Below are 20,367 nucleotides of genomic sequence, written 5' to 3'. Positions count from 1 at the left end.
AACTGAAAAATTTGAAAATCTGGAATTCGATTTCTGGAGGGTAAGCGGATACCTAGACTTTCTTAAATTTAGTTTATTACCTAAAGTGGGGGTGGTCAAATTTAGTAATTTAATTGATGTAATTTAATTTCTTTAATCTGAAGCGTTGGCTAGAACTGAAAAATTTGAAAATCTGGAATCCGATTTCTGCAGGGTAAGCGGATTCTTAGACTTTCTTAAATTTAGTTTATTCCCTAAACTGGGGGTGGTCAAATTTAGTAATTTAATTGATGTAATTTAATTTCTTTAATCTGAAGCGTTGGCTAGACCTGAAAAATTTGAAAATCTGGAATCCGATTTCTGGAGGGTAAACGGATACCTAGACTTTCTTAAATTTAGTTTGTTCCCTAAAGTGGGGGTGGTCAAATTTAGTAATTTAATTGATGTAATTTAATTTCTTTAAGCTGAAGCGTTGGCTAGACCTGAAAAATTTGAAAATCTGGAATCCGATTTCTGGAGGGTAAACGGATACCTAGACTTTCTTAAATTTAGTTTGTTCCCTAAAGTGGGGGTGGTCAAATTTAGTAATTTAATTGATGTAATTTAATTTCTTTAAGCTGAAGCGTTGGCTAGACCTGAAAAATTTGAAAATCTGGAATCCGATTTCTGGAGGGTAAACGGATACCTAGACTTTCTTAAATTTAGTTTGTTCCCTAAAGTGGGGGTGGTCAAATTTAGTAATTTAATTGATGTAGTTTAATTTCTTTAATCTGAAGCGTTGGCTAGAACTGAAAAATTTGAAAATCTGGAATCCGATTTCTGGAGGGTAAACGGATTCCTAGACTTTCTCAAATTTAGTTTATTCCCTAAAGTGGGGGTGGTCAAATTTAGTAATTTAATTGATGTAGTTTAATTTCTTTAATCTGAAGCGTTGGGTAGAACTGAAAAATTTGAAAATCTGGAATCCGATTTCTGGAGGGTAAACGGATACCTAGACTTTCTTAAATTCAGTTTGTTCCCTAAAGTGGGGGTGGTCAAATTTAGTAATTTAATTGATGTAATTTAATTTCTTTAAGCTGAAGCGTTGGCTAGACCTGAAAAATTTGAAAATCTGGAATCCGATTTCTGGAGGGTAAACGGATACCTAGACTTTCTTAAATTTAGTTTGTTCCCTAAAGTGGGGGTGGTCAAATTTAGTAATTTAATTGATGTAATTTAATTTCTTTAATCTGAAGCGTTGGCTAGACCTGAAAAATTTGAAAATCTGGAATCAGATTTCTGGAGGGTAAACGGATACCTAGACTTTCTTAAATTTAGTTTGTTCCCTAAAGTGGGGGTGGTCAAATTTAGTAATTTAATTGATGTAATTTAATTTCTTTAATCTGAAGCGTTGGCTAGACCTGAAAAATTTGAAAATCTGGAATCCGATTTCTGGAGGGTAAACGGATTCCTAGACTTTCTTAAATTTAGTTTATTCCCTAAAGTAGGGGTGGTCAAATTTAGTAATTTAATTGATGTAGTTTAATTTCTTTAATCTGAAGCGTTGGCTAGAACTAAAAAATTTGAAAATCTGGAATCCGATTTCTGGAGGGTAAGCGGATTCCTAGACTTTCTTAAATTTAGTTTGTTCCCTAAAGTGGGGGTGGTCAAATTTAGTAATTTAATCGATGTAGTTTAATTTCTTTAATCTGAAGCGTTGGCTAGAACTGAAAAATTTGAATATCTGGAATCCGATTTCTGAAGGGTAAGCGGATACCTAGACTTTCTTAAATTTAGTTTATTCCCTAAAGTGGGGGTGGCCAAATTTAGTAATTTAATTTCAGTTAATTGATTAATTTAATTAATTGGTCTATAAATGTAGATTTTAAATTGAAGTTATTAAGTTTTCCTTGTATAAAAAGGAATTGAAGGTGAGGAATAAAATTATTTATATAAGACTTTGGTTGTCGATTTTCAATAAAAAAATATAGAAAAAACTTTTTAAGTTAAACGATTTATAAAATGCACTAAAAATTAAAAAATTATTTTTTTCTTGTACTATAATTTCGATGGTGTTTTCTCACTTTAAATAAAATCGTGGACAGCATTTTAGAATTTTTGTGTGACAAAATATACAGTTTTACTCAAATTATAGAGGTCGCCGTAGAGCGCGACGCATCGAACACGATCTGATGGTTTCCCACTTTATTTACGTCGCGTTCATCTGAGAAAAAAAGCAGAGCATTTTTTTCATCTATATTAATATAATCACAGTTAAACGTACGGAAATTTAATTACAATAATTTTTGGAGAAATGGCGGAGCTTAAAGGGGAAAGTTCTAAAATTTCGAGACAGTTTAAGGAAAAAATCAATATATTTTGGTGTGGAAAAAATAGTAAAAATAATTTATTTTTAATTTCCGCACGCTTAACTGTAACTATATTAATATAGATTTAAAAAGTGCTTTCCTTTCTTTTCTCAGATGAACGCGACGTGAATAAAGTGGGAAACCATCAGATCGTGTTCGACGCGTCGCGCTCTACAGCGACCTCTATAACTCGATTAGAACTGTATATTTTGTCACACAAAAATTCTAAAATACTGTCCACTACATGCACATTTAAACCCTATATCAATGACTTTCCTACGAAGTATGGATATCTAACATAAATTTAAAAAAAGTTGCACTTTTTCCGGGCTTCAAGGTGTTGTTCCCCCTTAAAGTGTTTAAACATTTGCATTTTCATTTGTCTAAACAAAATGTATATATCGTCACTCCCTCATCGCAGCTACTTTCTTCAGTTATTAGATAGCAGTCAGATAGGATACGAGGCTGGGAAATCTATCGAGTAAGATTCTTTTAAAAAGTAGTATGATAAATTATCGTATGATAAAGTAAAATTCCTAAGATCAATAAAAATAATAATTATTAAGTGACTTGCGGCACCTGATGACATTTATTGATGAAGTTCAGATGTTGACAGCTTAAATATCATTATAAAAGGCAACTTTTGCCAATTCTTGAATAAGAAAAAAAAATTGTGCTCCTAAATTTCGTTCCACGCTATTCTATTGTTTGGCAATTGTTTAATAAATCTTTCTTTTGAGGAGGAAAAGTTCACATACAATGATTTGTGAATGTTTCCAAATAGTTAAACTATTAGCTCATTTCTGTAAGAGAAATGACAACGCATATCTTGAATAACATGTGTAGAATTAAATTATGATGACATTCTATAAGCTTCAGCGTCTTAAGTGTACTGAAACGAAATGCAACTGTAGGCATGAAGGTAGGCGAGAGATGTGTGTTCAAGGAAATATGCGTTTTACATTTGCCGATATTTCTGTAGAAATAATTTCTGTATAATGTCCGCAAAAGCATTCACAACGGATTTATTCCGTCAATTCAGTAAATATTTCATTAATCATGAAGATTGAAATCAAGGAATATAGGTATCGAAATTTCGAATCAATTTCAACACACCAGTTCCCCATGAATTTCTTTTTACTCTTGCATTAACAATTTCGCGTACCAACGTCATAAAGTAGATACTGCAAATAATTAACGTGTTGGGGAAACATTGACATTTATAATAGAATTAACTGATTATATATGGAAAATTGATTACTTTATTATTTGATCAAGTTTATCCTCTTTATTGCTTTGCGTAAATTGAAATGAGAAGGGTGTCGCAGCCATCATAATTTGCAATAAATAATATATACTAAATTATAAACAATTAACAGAATGCCAGTGGTATTTGCAATGAATAAACAATTGCTTGGATAAACATTATTTTTCAGAGTCTGCTGGTCAGATATTTTTTAAGACTTCTACTCCATTCCCCCAAAAAAATTTCCTAAGGGAGAATTCAATATTTATCGCGAGTTTCATTACTTTTACCCTAAAAATGAATCGCAGTCAATTCTTATTCAAATTATTATTCTTTAGAAACGAAGATCTGTGATTTAATGGGAATTAAATACGTCAACAAAGTTTCATTGTAAAATATGAACGTATTATTTCGACAACCCCTTTGAATGGAAAATTAAGTATTCACGAAAATCTTATTTTCAGTTTTGGTCTTTCATCTGTTACTCCAATTAAATTACGCTCATATTTGTTCTGATCATAAACAATCGAAGTACCGTTAAGGAACTAGTTTTTGATCAGTTTAGAGGGCTTCACGCTTTAATATTTATTTTTAACCTAATAAAACTCTAAACCATAGACTTTTTTATACTAAAAGATGAATTAACGTTTAAACTTTAAGGGAAAATTTTAAAAAGTTGAAAATAAATATAATTTAATTATTTATAAGGTATGGACTAATAAGGTGACTAGGAACTAGTTTTTGATCATCTAAAATACATGGGAACTAATTTCTTATCAGGTAAGGTACTAATATTTGATCAGAAAGCCATACGAATTAAAAAAAAAAGATCCAAATAAACTTATTTTTAGTATTATACCACATAAATTAATTTTTTTTTATAATTTCATAATGTCCTAACCTATTTTTTATTCAGGTGATCAAAAATTAGTTCCACAAGAAGAAATTGGAACTAAATAATGATCACTGACTTTTCAAGCAAAGTGATACATATAATACTAAAATTCTTGCTACATTGTTAAGTAAACTATTATAAGCAAAATGTATGAAAATAACCTTTAATACCGCAGCAACCAGCAAAGAAATCGACTTTGACGTCGATGGTGATCTCTTACTTCGCACAGTAAGAGATGGCGTTCAACAGGGGCTTCCTTCAAGTGGGCTACCTTACACATTTATTTTCACGAAAACTAACAATCCTAACTGCTTTCATATAAAACACATATATTTTTTAATTATCAATTCTTATGTTAGTAATTATTTCAAACAATTATTTATTGACATAAACTTAAAAGAATTTATTTCATGAACTAATAAAAAAATAGTACCTGACCAAGAACTAGTTCCTTAACGGCAGGTACTGTTACATTTACGACTCTTCAATTATTGAAAAGTGAAATACATTTGAGAGAGGAACTCGTGACTTTAGCATGCAAAGGCTAAATTAAAATCGGTACTATAGTTGAGTTTCTATCGAAAAAAGTGAGGAATCTTTTCCTTTTGCAGATGCTGCTGAAGATTAATGTTATTACAACTTTGAACGTTCGAATTCACTTGTAAAAAATATTGATTCATATTTAGTTAATGACAATATAGCAAATAATAGATATTTAGATCATAAATGTTTAGGAAACAACGAAACCAGCAGCGTTACATGTTACTGCAGAGGAACATATGCTGCAATGTTTGCAGAACAATTCAAGAGGTTGGGGGTGGCAATTTGTCCTTAAATGTTAATATTATTTGTAGCTGGGTAATTACTTTTGTTCATACCCCGCTGTGCTGTCAAAACAGAAATAATTCAGCAGCAGCGCCAGATTCTCCTTACATAATATATGCAAATTTATCCGCGTGCTCCTCTAGGGAACACAGAATTGCATAATCAGAAGCGGAAAGAGTGAAGCGACCAAAGCGACAACCCTGCGATGAATTCTTAGGTTTATGTTAAACCCTACTTTCAAGCAGATGTATGTGCAAAATATACAGGGCGTTTCAGAATTATACCCCTCGACAAAACTGATGAATATAACTTACACATAAAGAAATAAGAGAAGTCCCAGTAACTCCAAGTTTGTAAACTAATGATTTTGCTGGTATTCAGTTTTAAATAGAAAAGTCCTTTCTAAGTTTTCTCATCCAATATTCTGTCAATTTTCTGTTACTGTTATTGTATTCCAACATAAAATGAACGTGTTTGCACTTGAAGAAGCATAAGTAATCAGTTAAAAAACCATGAAAAATGGCTGAAAGTGAAAGATGGGATTATTATGGATTCACAGCTGTTTAGAAAAACCTGAACCTCGATTTCCCAAGGAACATATTATTACTATGCGTCGTTAAATATAAATAGGGTAAATCCGGGAGACGCGGTCGGGCCGGAGAGTTGATCGAGTCGCTATATTTCAGACTCTATACTTAAAACTCGTTAAAGTGCAGATCAATTACTTCTTTAGAAGCCAAACAGTTGAATGAATGGCGTCACTTCGCTTCCTTCTGCATTTTTTTCTGGATTTATAGGCTGTAAAAGTTAAATTGAGGTTATGTTTAACCTCTTTTGTCACACAACGGTGTACAGAATCGTATTTAAAATATACTTCCAAGTTTATTTCCGTTTAATGTTTGGGATAATGAGATAGTAGAGATATTGAGGGACGACGCAGCCAAAGTACTTGGCCATGTTGTAAAAGGATAACAAGTGTAATGCTTCCTTCTTTTGGATGGGATATCAGAGAGGGCGGCACGGTGTATTCGGTCGGTCTTCTCTTGTTGAAGCTCGACGCGAAAGGACGTATGAGAGTGTGCTCAGGATTAAAATTTATAATATATTATAATTATATATTATAAAGTTCTTAATTGTTCAGTATTATTTTGCAATAAAAGCAGTGCGTTATTTCGTATATTCCAATAAGTGCCCACGCATAATACATTCTTGTTTGTAGTATTACAATAAATGTTAACTTCAATACAAATAAGAGGCCACATGAACTCTGCCTCTCAAAACTAACGAGAAGACCATCTCTGGCTGAAGAAAGGAGAGATGGTCGAGTTATGATTTTTTCATTAATTTTTTTTATCATTATTTTATTATTATTTTTGTTTATTTATTTTATTCATTCACTTTTGTAATCATTTGCCTTGCTAATTGCCGGTAGGTAGTGCACTTTTTCTTTGACGTGTTCTTTACTTGTTTAGCGTAAACAAATTAAGTATCAATGAATCTGTAGTTGTATTCACTCATAAATAATTTTGTTTTCTTCTTTGTTATTTCGCCAGGAATAATTATGTGAGTGGTCTCTGCCAACGACGAAAACCATCTCTCCCGGCACCTCGGGAGAGGTGGTTAGATGTCATGACTTCAGCTTTCAACCCGATTTACAGTAAATATTGTCTTAACGCAAATATCGACCAGTTTTCTGAATCAGCATAAAACTCTGAACATATTGTGTTCGTTCTGATATAATAAGTAATATCTGTATTAGTTTTAATAGACATTTTATATTAGGTCGACAGCGTCTCCCGGATTTACCCTACGACTAATTCAGAAAAGACATATCAACTTATTGATACGTTGAGTTGAATATTTTTTAAATAATTCCCTGGCTATATTTATCAGATATCCCTCGGTTATTCTCATAATTTCTATAAAACACTTAACCCTTAACTGGTACACAGTTTTTGGCAAACGTCACTGGTATCAGGTGAATGTCCCAATTTCAAAAGCAACAAAATAATTCTAAATTATTCATTACAAATTACTAATAGTTGAACATCTTGAAACATCTTTCTTAAATAGTTTTTGAATTGCTTGATTTATTATTAAAGAATTAATCAATTACTCTGCAAATTTTGATCACAAACAAATTTTTTACACTTTCTCTACGATGAGTTGCCTCTTAAATGAGCAGAAATTGGGACATTCACCTTACTGGGGTCGTGGCAGACCCCAAATAAAAGAGGGCATAGAAATTTGTGAAGTCGACACTGGATCAACCTCCATGAATATTTTGTTCTTATGTAATGTATAAAATAATAGAAACGCAGAAAGTTAAACTATTATTATAAAATTAATTTGAAATTCAGTTTACAAACTCAGACAACCAAAACTTTTGCAGCGAACTTTGCGTGCTTGGGGTCATGAGCGACCCCAGGATACCAGTTAAGGGTTAATTTTGTACCAATAATTCTGGAACACCCTGTATACTTCGTATTTAACTATGTTTTCTCCCGATACTTTAGGAAAGTGTTAAAAACCATGTAGTTTTCGTGATATGAATTTTTTCTCCCACCTTGAACCTTTAATATTTCCAGAGGAATAAAACAATCGTTATTTATTTAAATATTATTATTATTTATTTAAATTATTTAATTGACGACCTTCTCATTGCACTGAATGATAATACCTGAAGCGACCACTACAACTCTCTGTAAAGAGAGTCACATAAGAGGATGAATACAAATTGATACAATTAATGATATACCTAATTGGCGACGTAATTATCGAAGGAATCAATAGAAAGTGTTAAACCTTGAGAAGGTTAATGTTAAGGGGGGAGACCACTGTAAAAAATCGTAAAAATCGTTTTCTTCTTTTTAACATTTTCTGAAAGACGTACGTTTCAAGAATGCTCTCTCCAAATTTTATGAAGAAATTTGCAAAATTGACGGAGGTATAGTATTTTCCGTGAAGCGGTGTCAAGCGCGCGACTGAGCTGCGCGGAACATTAAACGCGTTTTCCTCAGAATGACATTTTTTAACCGCGTTGACAGTCTACAGAGTAAACTATACGTCCAATTGAAACGAGCAAGGGCATTTATTGTACGGAAAACCCGTCGCTATTACATGACGATCAGTTTTTTTTTCAATTAACGACCTGCTTCTATTTTTTATCAACATTTCCCCAATTTTGCACCCCGAAAACATGATTTTTTTCAGTGGTCCGTCATTTTGTAATTTTTGGCGATTTTGACCTTTTTTGATCGCCACGTAATAGAGGTAGGCTTCTAGTTTCTAAATATTTTTGTCTTTTTGAATTCGGATTAACCATATAGCCTGGGCACTGTCAACGCGACTAGCACGATTTTGCGGCAGCGCAAATTTTGACGAAGAGTATGCAGGAAACGGATTTATGAATTTGATTGAAAAAAATATTTTCTTACCCTTCGATATGTACATACTAACTACACTAAGCAATACATTGATTTACTTTCGCTGTTTGGTAAAAAAAAATTCCCGAAAACACCCTTACTTTTCAGACCATTACAGTGGTCTCCCCCGTTAAATAAGGGTGTCCTAGTAATTTACATGTTCCTGTCTTCACTCCTTCAAAATTAATTCCATGAAGCTGCCTAAGTCACTTACAAACTGAAATGGAACACCGAGAAAGTTAATCGTTACAAAGAATATGTAATTGGAAAATTGAAACAAAAAAATGGAAAAATCTTCTAAGTGCATGAAAATCTTTCTTTACGTATAAACGTAATTATTTAATTTTTCGGAAACCCCATTATCGCTACAAATATGAACACACCAATTTTTCGAATTTTCTGGATTGCTTATGAGCAAGTAAAATCATAAATTTCACGATAGAATTTAACTAAATAGATTTTCCATCCCCTAGTCTAGGCGTAGTTTTTATCTCCTGAACATCGATATCATTGGAATATTTTTTAACACTCCACACAGGTGCCGAATTTCATGGTAATCGGAGATTGTCAGTTGGGCGACGGTGCTTGTCAGAGAAAAAGACGCCAAGCCTGTTAATTGTCGGCAGAGCTTCCCTGGTGGCGAGATGGCTGAAGCGATAGGAAGTCTGTTCGAGGGGAAATTGGTGATGTTCGATCACAGGGAAAATGGTCTTTCATCGACGTATTAATTCGACGGTTACGTCTTAGCTTCCTGCTAGCTAAGCAATCGTCACGATGAGATCGGAGTTTCCTCGGCGCGCGTAACTACACGAGGTCTCTCGACGTCTAAGAACAACACGAAACGTTTACATAACACGTCACGAGGACGGCCACGGAAACTACATCGTTAACTGCGATCGCATCGGTTTGGTTACGCAGGAGATACACTTTTATTGCCCTGAACGATGCCTTAATTTGGTGGGAATACAAGGGGAGATAAAGGATCACGGTACAACGTAGGATTGAGTAATATTATCAAGGAGAAATGAGAGGAAGCTGAAGAATTCACTTTGTTTCTGGAAGAAACAGCTTTGATGTGCTCAGAATCCTCAACGACATATAAGAAATACGCAGAAATGCTGCTAAACTGATTTAAAATCGCTAATGGACCTACGCAGTCGATTTTAAAATTAAAAAAAGATGAATTTCAGGTTTATTAAGGGGTCAGACCACTGTGACGGTTTGAAAAATTAAGCTATTTCTAAAGATTTTTTTCTCCGTAGATACAACATATAATGCAATAAATCTTTTTGGTATTTATTAAGCTACTCTTGTAATATAAAAAAAAAATTAAAAGAATTTTTTAATTTGTTTTAAAACTTAAAACGTCTGGGTTAGGTCTGGGTTAGGTCTGGGTTATAATTATCTCAAAACAACATTTCTTCAACTGGTGCAGGTGATTGCAAGAAACTATTAGACCAATCAGTCTGAAATTTTTACACGTTATTCAGAACACCAGTGGCTATGACCGGGCCACGGAAACCTTTTTAGATTAATCATTTCATACTTTTTACAAGGCAAAATGATTGAAAAATTCACCGTATTTCGACACTTAAAATTCAAACCTCCGCCATTTTGTTAATTTTTTATCAGTAAAAATAATCCTGGTTCCGGCGATAAGCACACCCATAATGATTACAACACACTTTGAATTTTTTGTTTCAAATGCGTCGTTCTCCCGGAACCACCCGCACCAGCACTGCATCGCTTTCTCAAGGCGCTCACATCAGTGCGATATATATTTAAAAAAACAACTGTTTAAAATTCAGAATAGATTTTTTTATACCGCCAATAAGTGTATTAATAAGTATACAAAACATTGTTTACGTTGGACATTCCGTTTACTAAGAAATAAATCCTAAAGAATGACAATTCTTCACGATTTCACAGCGGACTGACCCTTAGACCATATATACCTATAGACACGGCCTGCTCTATATGAAGCCACGAGTCATAGTGAAGCAAAGATAACGGGCAAAAGTGACGTCACTTGTGGGCAAAAGATAATTCAAAATGGTGGATAGTACTTCGTACCATATATACAAGTGAGGTTATATCTTTTTCTGTGAATAATTTTTGAATAATTATTAATAAAGGTGCAAACATGTTGTATAAAGAATTGCAAAGACAATGATTAAATCGCATTTTCGGAAATATTTATACATCGCTCTAACTTCCATCATTACTTTGCCCACATGTGACGTCACGTAGATGATTTAATCTTTGCGTCAAGGCAGTTATCTGAAGCCGTGTCTATAAGTATATATGGTCTAAGGACTGACCCACGGCCGTCCGTAGTACAGGCCGGAACATATTGAATTTGGCAACGCTGTACCCAGTCCTATTTGAATTTTTCTGAAGCCTTTCGCGCGTTATGTCACGGCCGGCTCTGGTACCGGTCGGAATATAGTCATCGGACTGATGGTTGCTCGAAATGCGGTGTTGCAACATCGTAGTGTCCGGCCTGTACTACAGACGGCCGTGACTGACCCCTTAAGGGGTTACGCCACCCTGAATGTTTTGAAAAAACGATTTTTTTTTCTTTGCACTTTCTTATTACGTAAAGTTTTAAGAATAATTTAAGCCATGGTAGACGCAAAAATTCCCCAAAATAGGTTATTTATAATAATAAAGTATAAATACTTTTCTTCTTTTGCGTTTTTCTCGAAACTACATTTTCAAAGATGACCTATCAAATATCTCCAAAACTATTTGTCCGATTGAGTTGAAACTTGGCACGCATATTCTTAATGGTATTATCTACGATGTAGCATATCAGTTTTTCCATCTTACACCCCATTCGTATATAATTAATGGTTTAAATTCGTTTTTCCATGTGAAAAACGTATAATTTTTTTCACTTTGCTCTCATTTGTGCAATAAATTTTTTCTCTCAAATCCCTATGCTACATCGTAGGTATTTTATTAAGGAACACGAAAATCATCGGGTTTTTGATTTCAGACGAACATGTCCCTTATAATTTGTTAGGTTAGTCACGCGTGTAACGACGGACGAGCTTCGCGGGAGAACAAATAACTCGGTCATTTTTTAATATTTTTGTACAGTATTTACACAATATATGCACTAATACATGCTCTACCCACAAGAAGAAAATAAATAATTTTCAACCTCATAGTATCGGTAAAAAAAATTCGTCTAGTTTAGTGCTGTTTCGAGCGCCTCAGGGTGGCGTGACCCCTTAAGAGCTTCCACATAAAAGCTGCAGACAGTAAAACACGACGAAGAATTGCAGAGATAATGATTGTTACCTGCAACTACGTGTTTGGAAAGAAGAAATTTGAAATTCAATGTAAATTCCGCACACAAAGAGCACACGTAAGTGATACTGAAACGCAAAGTCAAGGTTTTTACTTCTAGAGAAAATAAGACCTCATGGGTGCTCGTGTAACCTCGTGTAAAAATCTAAAACTCGAGCAGGACGATGTAAAAACTTGTACACACGAGAAACACAAAATTCTTAAGGTACATATACACGACGAGACTTTTCTGTCTGGATCAAGTGCCTTTTGTGTCTAGCTAGAGCTAGTCGCAGTGTCTTCAGTCTAGCTCTAGCCGCAACTCCCGCGACGATAGGTCAAATTCAGTGTCGCGGACTGCTCTAGGCAGTTTCCAATCTTCCGGAAATTTTTTTGAGTTTCGTAATCACTTGATCCAGGCACAAAAGTGTCCTCGTGTAGACGCACCTTTAACGAAGACTCGATACATTGGAACAGCCTGAAAATGCAGCGCGCCGTTATACATATGTAGGAAGGGGTTAATGAATGTAGAGCTACGGCTATGAGTAACCAGGTGCATTAACAATGCAGGTGGTACAAAAACTAGGAGGACAATGGGAGAATACGTGTGACATTCGCGACAAGCTTTTTTCAACTGACTTCTCACAGACATTTGTTTAGAGGAGCCAGGGTTGATTTTGCACGATGTCCCGCTAGCACAAAGCTCACGCACGTACGTTTGCACACACGCGCCAGGTCCAGCCAATACTCAGACAGCCCTTTCTACAAATGCTTCAGAAAATAATACCCGATCCGAAATTTTTACTAGTTCTGCGGTCGGAAATTGGGAAAACTAATACTGACTTTCCAATTAATGCATCATAGGATCTTCTGCAACCACTTTCACGAGCGATGGATGTACTTTAATTTTAAGAGATAGGATAAAGTGGCAACTCAGTATCATTATGTAAAAGATTTTTATGAAAAGTTCATTTTCAGCGCGAAGTACCTAGTTTTTATAAATTAATTCGTAGAATTACATGCATAAGTGTATGAAACCGTTCTCTGGAGCATAGTATGTGTTTTTAAGCAAATTGGAAAAAGAGAAGATATGTGGGTTTATCGACGTGGCTTGTTATCTGACTTGCACAGTAGTCTGTGGAGAAAAATCTGTATTACAAAAAATATTTGTAAAAAAAGTGACCGGACAGGCTAAAGGTTTTCTTTGGGACTTGTTATTTTACATGAAAGATCCTTTTTTGAAATATTTAACTCGATATATTTCCCACCTCCAAGCTTGAGGGCAGATTTCACCCCTTGAACATGAATTCAGCTAATAGAAATAAATATGTGTCGCATATTTTTTAGTACCATACGCATGTGTCCATTTATATTAAAATCGGTGATTGTTATTGAGTGATTACTCAAATTTTTATGAGTAGGGTAGACCGGGGCGATAGTAACAGGGGAGGGGGTTGTAACACGTTAATATCTCAAAACATATGATAGATATTAACACAAATTTTGGATATAAGATGAAGAATGATATTTCGAATACACACATCCATATCCTAGCAGTATAGATATACAATAGACACGCATAGTGAAGAAGATAATTTTTCGATACCCTAAAGTTACTTTTCCTTACTGATTTAAAATTGTAATATAAATACCCCCTTTGCAAGTACGTGTTTTCTCTATTTTTTAATATTTAATCCAGCCATTTTTAAAGGAATACTGATCGTTACCTATCACCTTTAAGTGTCTCGTTAATAAACATTTATAATTTAAGTTCAAAAACCTGGTCGGGAGCGATTCTAACACCGGCAATCGGGGTCGGTTGTACCGGGACAGAACCGAATAGTGACAAAAAAGATTAATAATATCGTCTTGTTTGCATGGAATCCTATAGCACAGCACAAGCAAAACCAAATAAAAAATGGGTGCAATGTACTGAATGTAAGGATTCATCACGTGAAGAATGCACCAGCCAAAACGTTTTCTATTTCTGCCACAATGGCGACACCGCATAATTGGTTTTAAATTTTACTTTTTTTCATTTTTTATTATTATAATTAAAATCAATGAATATTTTAATTTTGCAAAGTTAAATTTGTGCTACTATCGACTCCATGCAGTGTTACAACCGACCCGGGGTCAATGACGATTGTAACACTTTCTCCGCTTCTCATTTTTTATTAATAACCGGAATATTAGTTGACATACAGCGAAACTGTTATGACTCAAATAATGTCAGATAAGTAAGTAAAATTTTCGTAAAAAACTGTTGTTGTAACTGTAATAGTTTTTGCGTAAGCGTATTCCAAAGTCAAAGTGTTAGTACCACCCCCGGTCTACCCTATTCAGAACCGAGTGAGCTATATATTTGGGTTATTTGTAAATATTAAACACTTTATCTAGAGTTCACCGAAGGAAACACGATTTGTTTGAAATTTCATGAACAATAAAGTTCGTTGACTGAATAAATGTCACAATAAAAACTAAATCAGAATGCCAGTATAAACGATTTAACTTGAAATTGGAAAGCCATTTTGGTTTCAATACGGCATCGTTCGCAGATCAATCAGCCAAGAATGAGCTTGTTTTTTTATAGAGTTTGTCTCTGTTATAACTACTAGGAAACACTTTCTGCAAGGTTATAGGTTGTTGCAGTTGAACGCTACACATAACGCAAATTTACTAAAAATAATTACCCTTCTGAATACTCACGAGATGTAAGTGTTTCTCAAGAGAAATTAGAAATTTATTTTCATGCAATTTAATAAAATACGACAACGCCATTAGCATAATGCAGCTTACGTACACGTCGCGGTGAATATAAAGGTTTGAAATGGAATTCCATGAAAATGGAGTGGTGCAAATTGCAGAAGCAGGTAAACATTTAAAGTATACTTTGCGTTAACAGAAAGGAAGCGGAAAAAACTTGGCAATGGAAGCATTTAAAATCTCGGGCGTAATATTTTCGGCAATTTTAACGGAAGAATAATTTGTATGGCACATCATTCGCTCGGCCGACCGAAAAATTCGATTATCCGAGCGTGTCGATCCTACGGAATGTGTAGAATTACGAAACATATTTTGAACCAACTTCGCGCATTTTTAATCCGTCGCGTTTTATTTCGTAGTGAATGCGGGCAGAGCTGACAATTTTAAAAAACTGTCAAAAGCCTAAAGGACATTTGGGATCGTAAACTGCAATAATTAAATACAGCCGAAAGGTTCCTAATCATTTTTTCAAACTCGACGTATCGATGGAATAGTACGAATGGAATTTTCATTGGAAATTTACAGGCTTTTGGATTCAATCATCTGCCAAATTTGATAAAAAAAATAAAAAATGGGTCATGCCAATGATCTCGCGTTCAGGATGTATCCTAGAAACGTATCTGGGTCGAAAATGCACGTGATATTCCATTTATCAATTTTCAATTAGCGAAAGCCACGATGAAATACTTCGGCCTTACATAATTAACGAACGTATAAAAACTTTTCTAGAGCAAACCACTTTCTATCGAAAGCGCTTAAAAAGTGCCTGGTTACTCGCAACATTAATTTTTAAAAAAATCCTATGCATATATTGTCCTACCTACTATTACTTTACGATTTTATATTTCGTTACCAATTTATTATTATTATTATTATTATTATTATTATTATTATTATTATTATTATTATTATTATTGCTATTATTATTATTATTATTGCTATTATTATTATTATTATTATTATTATTATTATTATTATTATTATTATTAATATTATTATTATTATTATTATTATTATTATATTTAATGGGAAATCCCTTAATATACAAGTTATGTACATAAAACAGAGCCTATACCGTCTAGAACATAAGTAAATATTAATTAATTATTAATTAAATAACCACACGTGAATTTGCTAAATGACTAAATAATCTCGCGCGAAAAGAGCTGAGCGAGCCTATGAAGGGTTCTACCTCATAATTTATGTTGAAACGGTTTCAACACTGCCAACAATTTCTAGTGGCAAAGAATTGCTTCTAAATCGAAGGAGCTACTTTTAATGCGAAAAATGCTGGGCGATTGAAGGATGGTAACAGGAAGAAACAGTTGTGCCTTTGTGATTATGAAAGTGTTGTAAGTCCAAAATCCCCCAAAATTAAGATTTCTCTTATCTTACGTTAAATCGATTTACATTTCAATATTATGAAAGAATCAATTTCATAATGAGGCGCGACAGTTGCACGTTCATTTCGATAGTGTAAGTCATTGGTCCACCGTAAGTCATTTGCGCGAAAGGAAATAAGTACATAATTTTGTATCGGGGCAAGAGAGGAGAAAAGAAAGAAAACACGAAATACACTTAATTATGGCGAAATTATTAGAAAAATTATGAGAAATAGCGGTAAAGAATACATTACCAAAAATGGTAAAGTTGTTAGCGGCAAAGTATTTGAAAATAAACATGGCTTTCGTTCGGAAAAGTGTTTGAATTTATTAAATCGTGAAATTCGAAAAACTACGTTTCAGCAATTTTATTTTGGAGCTCATAAGAGCATATACGTTGGGAAACATTGTGTTGCATGATGGAAAATAATTTCTTAACACGCCCCTAAACGCAACAGCCTGAATATCAAGAAACAAATAACACGCGGCCGCGCGATTTTCATAATCACCGGCACATTATCGGGATTAATCGTTGGCGAAATTGCAAACGAATAATTAAATAGATTGCTCAGTGGTACTTAACGCCAAAGATGCGGGGCCACGGGGTTCACGCGCGAGGAGAGTACTCTCGAGACTCAGCGAGGCACTGTTAATCCTCGATCACTTTATCGTTACACTTAATTAAATCCAAATACGGCCGGTGCTCTTTCACTTTACACATAATCGAACAAACGACACGGCGCACAAATTCATCAGAGCCACGTGGAGCGCTGGTAACTGATGCGACGGATGGGGAACGGGCCATTTACCGTGAAAAGTACGTCGCCGGTGCACTGTGCATTACACGATCCCATCTAATCTGACAAGCTCAAAAAGGGAACGACGTTACAGGAGATTGGTCTGTCGCCCCCGTGTAACTGCTTCATTCTACAGCCAGGTTCCTCAAAGATTTCCACGAGAAATTCTCCTCTCCTCTATCAAGCTCTTCTTAACGGCGTCGAAGAGTCGTACGCAGGCGGGAATCAGGCTTGATTATTTCAGTTTCCACATCTTCGTTAACCATCCTTGCTGTTCTCTTCGCGCTCCTTCCGCGTTAATAGCGCCGTGATCCCAATAGGGGTTGATGGCTACTGTGCTCTGAAGAGGTGCTGCGCTCATCGTCTTGTGAATTGTCTTTTGAAAATTTAGCGGAAGGCAGCCTTCCACGGAAGATTCTGCTTATTAACGGGTTCGTAACAGCACCGGAAAGTCGTGTTTGGGTGAAGATGACAGTTAGTCATTTTGGTAGCCACATCCTGGCTAATTTTCTCGTGTTATTTATCGTTCAGTTTTGTTAAATGGAATTGTGGCTTCGATGGGAGTTGGTGGTTACTGTGATGTTAAATGTAACGCGGTTCTACCTTCATCTTCCAGCAAACTGTGTTTCGAAAGTTTAGTGGAAGTTCGATTTCCTTCTTCTTCTTCTTTGATTCTCACCTTGTTCTTAGCTCTTTACTTTTGCTGAATTTATATGGCAGTTGCAATGGACGTTACGGGATTCGATCTTGATGATCCTTCGGGTGAGTATTTGTTTCCTTCTGCTCCCCATTACGTACAAAAGGTAGATGTTATAAAAAAAAAATATATAACGTTTAAGTGGAACGTTTCCAATGTGCAGCGAGGCATGAAACGGGGACCTGGAGGCGCGCAACTTTTTGTCCGGCAACGGCTAATCAATTACGCAACTCTTACCCGTAACTGCTGAGATAATTGAATCCTGATAAATTTCTACGCCAGCGAACAGTCTTTGTGTTATTTCAAATTTCGACTCATGCATCACATTCCAATTGCCAACAATTAGTTTGACCGTGTTCAATTTACTCGCGCCCAATTATTCCAATCGCGTGCAATTTGTCTTGCTCCAAATTTCAAGCTCTCCCTGTTTAACACTTTGCCAGGACTTAATTGCGAAGGTAACAGAAGAATTGAATGGAAATCAGAGGAATGTTGTCATGTCCTTTGCCTTTCAGCGCTAACATCTTTCACGTATCGATCAAGCCATGTTTTCGTTAATTTTAATTTCGAAAGCTGAACCCGCTTTTGTCCGACGAGGAAGATAAATTATTTAATTACCGCTAGCACTGCGACGAGACAATTAATAACACATGCGAAAGTATTCTGATTTTTATTAGACTTTAGAAGTTAGAAATGTTACAAAATCTAAAATATTTCAAGTTGTCAGAAACATTTGATTGATTTTGATATTTTACGATTAATACAAATATTTCTTTTTCTTCTCTTATTTTGAAGATATAGGACTTGTTAATAAGTCATACACGCTTACAGAGAACTAATAAATTCAAACAATAAAATGCAATGATTTTTATCATTCTGTTTGTCGCACTTAGATTGAAATGTTTATTTAAACTTTCATTGGAGTGTTCTTTATTCGGTGTAATCCCGAATATTTGTTATTTTATTCATTTCAAATTTGTCAAAATGTTCTGTTTGCAACGATGACGGTATTGCGCGTGTTTGCAGGAAGAATGAAAACTCGGTTCCCACTACGTATTTGTTATATAAGTTAAGCTACGGACCTTCTAAGTTTTATTTTTGGGACATTTCAGTCTCAGGTTTCTATTTATTTAATGCTTATGAAGAATCTCCAGCGCCATGACAATTCACAGAATCTGACACGGATAAAGACTAAAAGTTAAAAAATGAAACAAATTTTAATGTTGAATAATTCACGTTCAAATTTATTCGAATAATATCTAAATTATTTTTCTGCATTCACATTGACTTCGAATACCTGGACTGTCATTCATAAAATTCTTTAAAGTATTCGTTTGTTTATAACAGCAAGAGCAACAAATATAACATATTTCCTATGAAACAGTAAATTGAAGGAAATATCAATTAATTGGTTCAGCTAAAATAGCTCACGATCCCTTCCAATCTAAGAATTTCAAATTATCATTCTTCTCGATGTTTGTTAAAAATAATCCGTTTGCAATAACAGTGCCCATTACATCCCCACAAACAATAAACACACCAAGTAGCCCAAAAAATCCAGGAAGAATCAAATCACGTAGATGTGACCTGTTTCCCTCTTAAACGCGAATAACAGAGAATTGACAGAAGCCTCGTCTCGAATGTGCTCTCCGCCGCTTTCATTTCAACCAGCAAACAAACATTCAAACTTCTTTATCCAGCGCCTCGAACGTGCCCTGTGACAACAGTAACTCGATTGGAGATCCACGAAGAATCAACGAAAGCAGAGCGAAATTTAAGGAACGACACCACTGAGCAGCGAGACCTTCATCCACTGGGAACAGATCCATTACACCGTAAATCCTCTGAGCCTGCCGCACGTCGATCCTACCGCAAACAAATGTTATCAAGCGTAGCTCCGAATTCGCCTCCCTTCTGGCAAGGTAAGCTCCTCGTTAAACGAGATTCAAAGTGCGTGGTGGGTACGCGAAGTCGTTGTAAAGCTTCGTATCCGTCTGGCAACGGAACGAGAACGTCGTCGGGGTCTAATTGCCGGCTGGCAGGCACCGCTATGCACCCTCGCGCACATGTAAACCGCTCCGGGTGCGATTGACGAGCGACGTTTCAATCTTTCTCACGATCCCGCTGACTGCCCCCTTTGCCCACTTTCCGCCCACCACGTGGTGGCGAAAGAACGACGGCGAAATTACCGTAACGATGCGCCTTCCTATTTCCTTCTCTCACAATAAAACTATTCGGGTATACGTCACTGGAGTGCTTACAGGTGACTGAACGCCGAGGTTGGCCGTGCCGTGATAACGTATCCGAGCGAACTTGATCCACCGCGATTGCACGTTCGATGTTATCCTCGCGTGGCGGCTTGTCCGCGACTGAGAGAGCTCGCGGAGCAACCCCGTCCAAGTTTCCCGGCTCGGCCACCATAGCGCTGCCACACTCGCTTGAATCTACCCCTATTCTCGCTTCAGCCTCTCCCTCCTCGGCTGCAACCTCTCCTCTCCCCCTCTGTCTTCCACACCACTCTCGATCCGTCACTCCGTTGCTCCATGAAAAAAACAACCCCCCTTGCTCTCCCACGGTCGCCGCGTTGCCTGGCCTCTTAAGACTCTTGACCGACGGGCACCTGAACTCCGTGCTGTATCACACACAAGACAGCCTCCACGCTTCGAGTCTCTGTAATTAGCGCTACTACCGATTTCAGATCGATTTGAAC

The 20,367-nt window shown here is 35.7% G+C and overlaps 1 protein-coding gene across 1 annotated transcript in view; it reads right to left on the bottom strand.

The window, feature by feature from the left end:
* LOC143375985 (netrin receptor DCC) overlaps nt 1–20,002 on the bottom strand; it is a 449,439-nt gene extending 429,437 nt beyond the window's left edge. Inside the window, exon 1 of the mRNA XM_076825750.1 lies at nt 19,919–20,002. The gene's annotated coding sequence lies outside the window, so the exon portion shown is untranslated. The remainder of the gene's footprint in view (nt 1–19,918) is intronic.
* Nucleotides 20,003–20,367: the final 365 nt, after the last annotated feature.

The sequence above is a fragment of the Andrena cerasifolii genome, chromosome 13 (assembly GCF_050908995.1).
Source record: "Andrena cerasifolii isolate SP2316 chromosome 13, iyAndCera1_principal, whole genome shotgun sequence".
NCBI lineage: Eukaryota > Metazoa > Arthropoda > Insecta > Hymenoptera > Andrenidae > Andrena > Andrena cerasifolii.
Note: the sequence above shows the minus strand (reverse complement) of the source record. Positions and strands in the feature narration are given on the sequence as shown.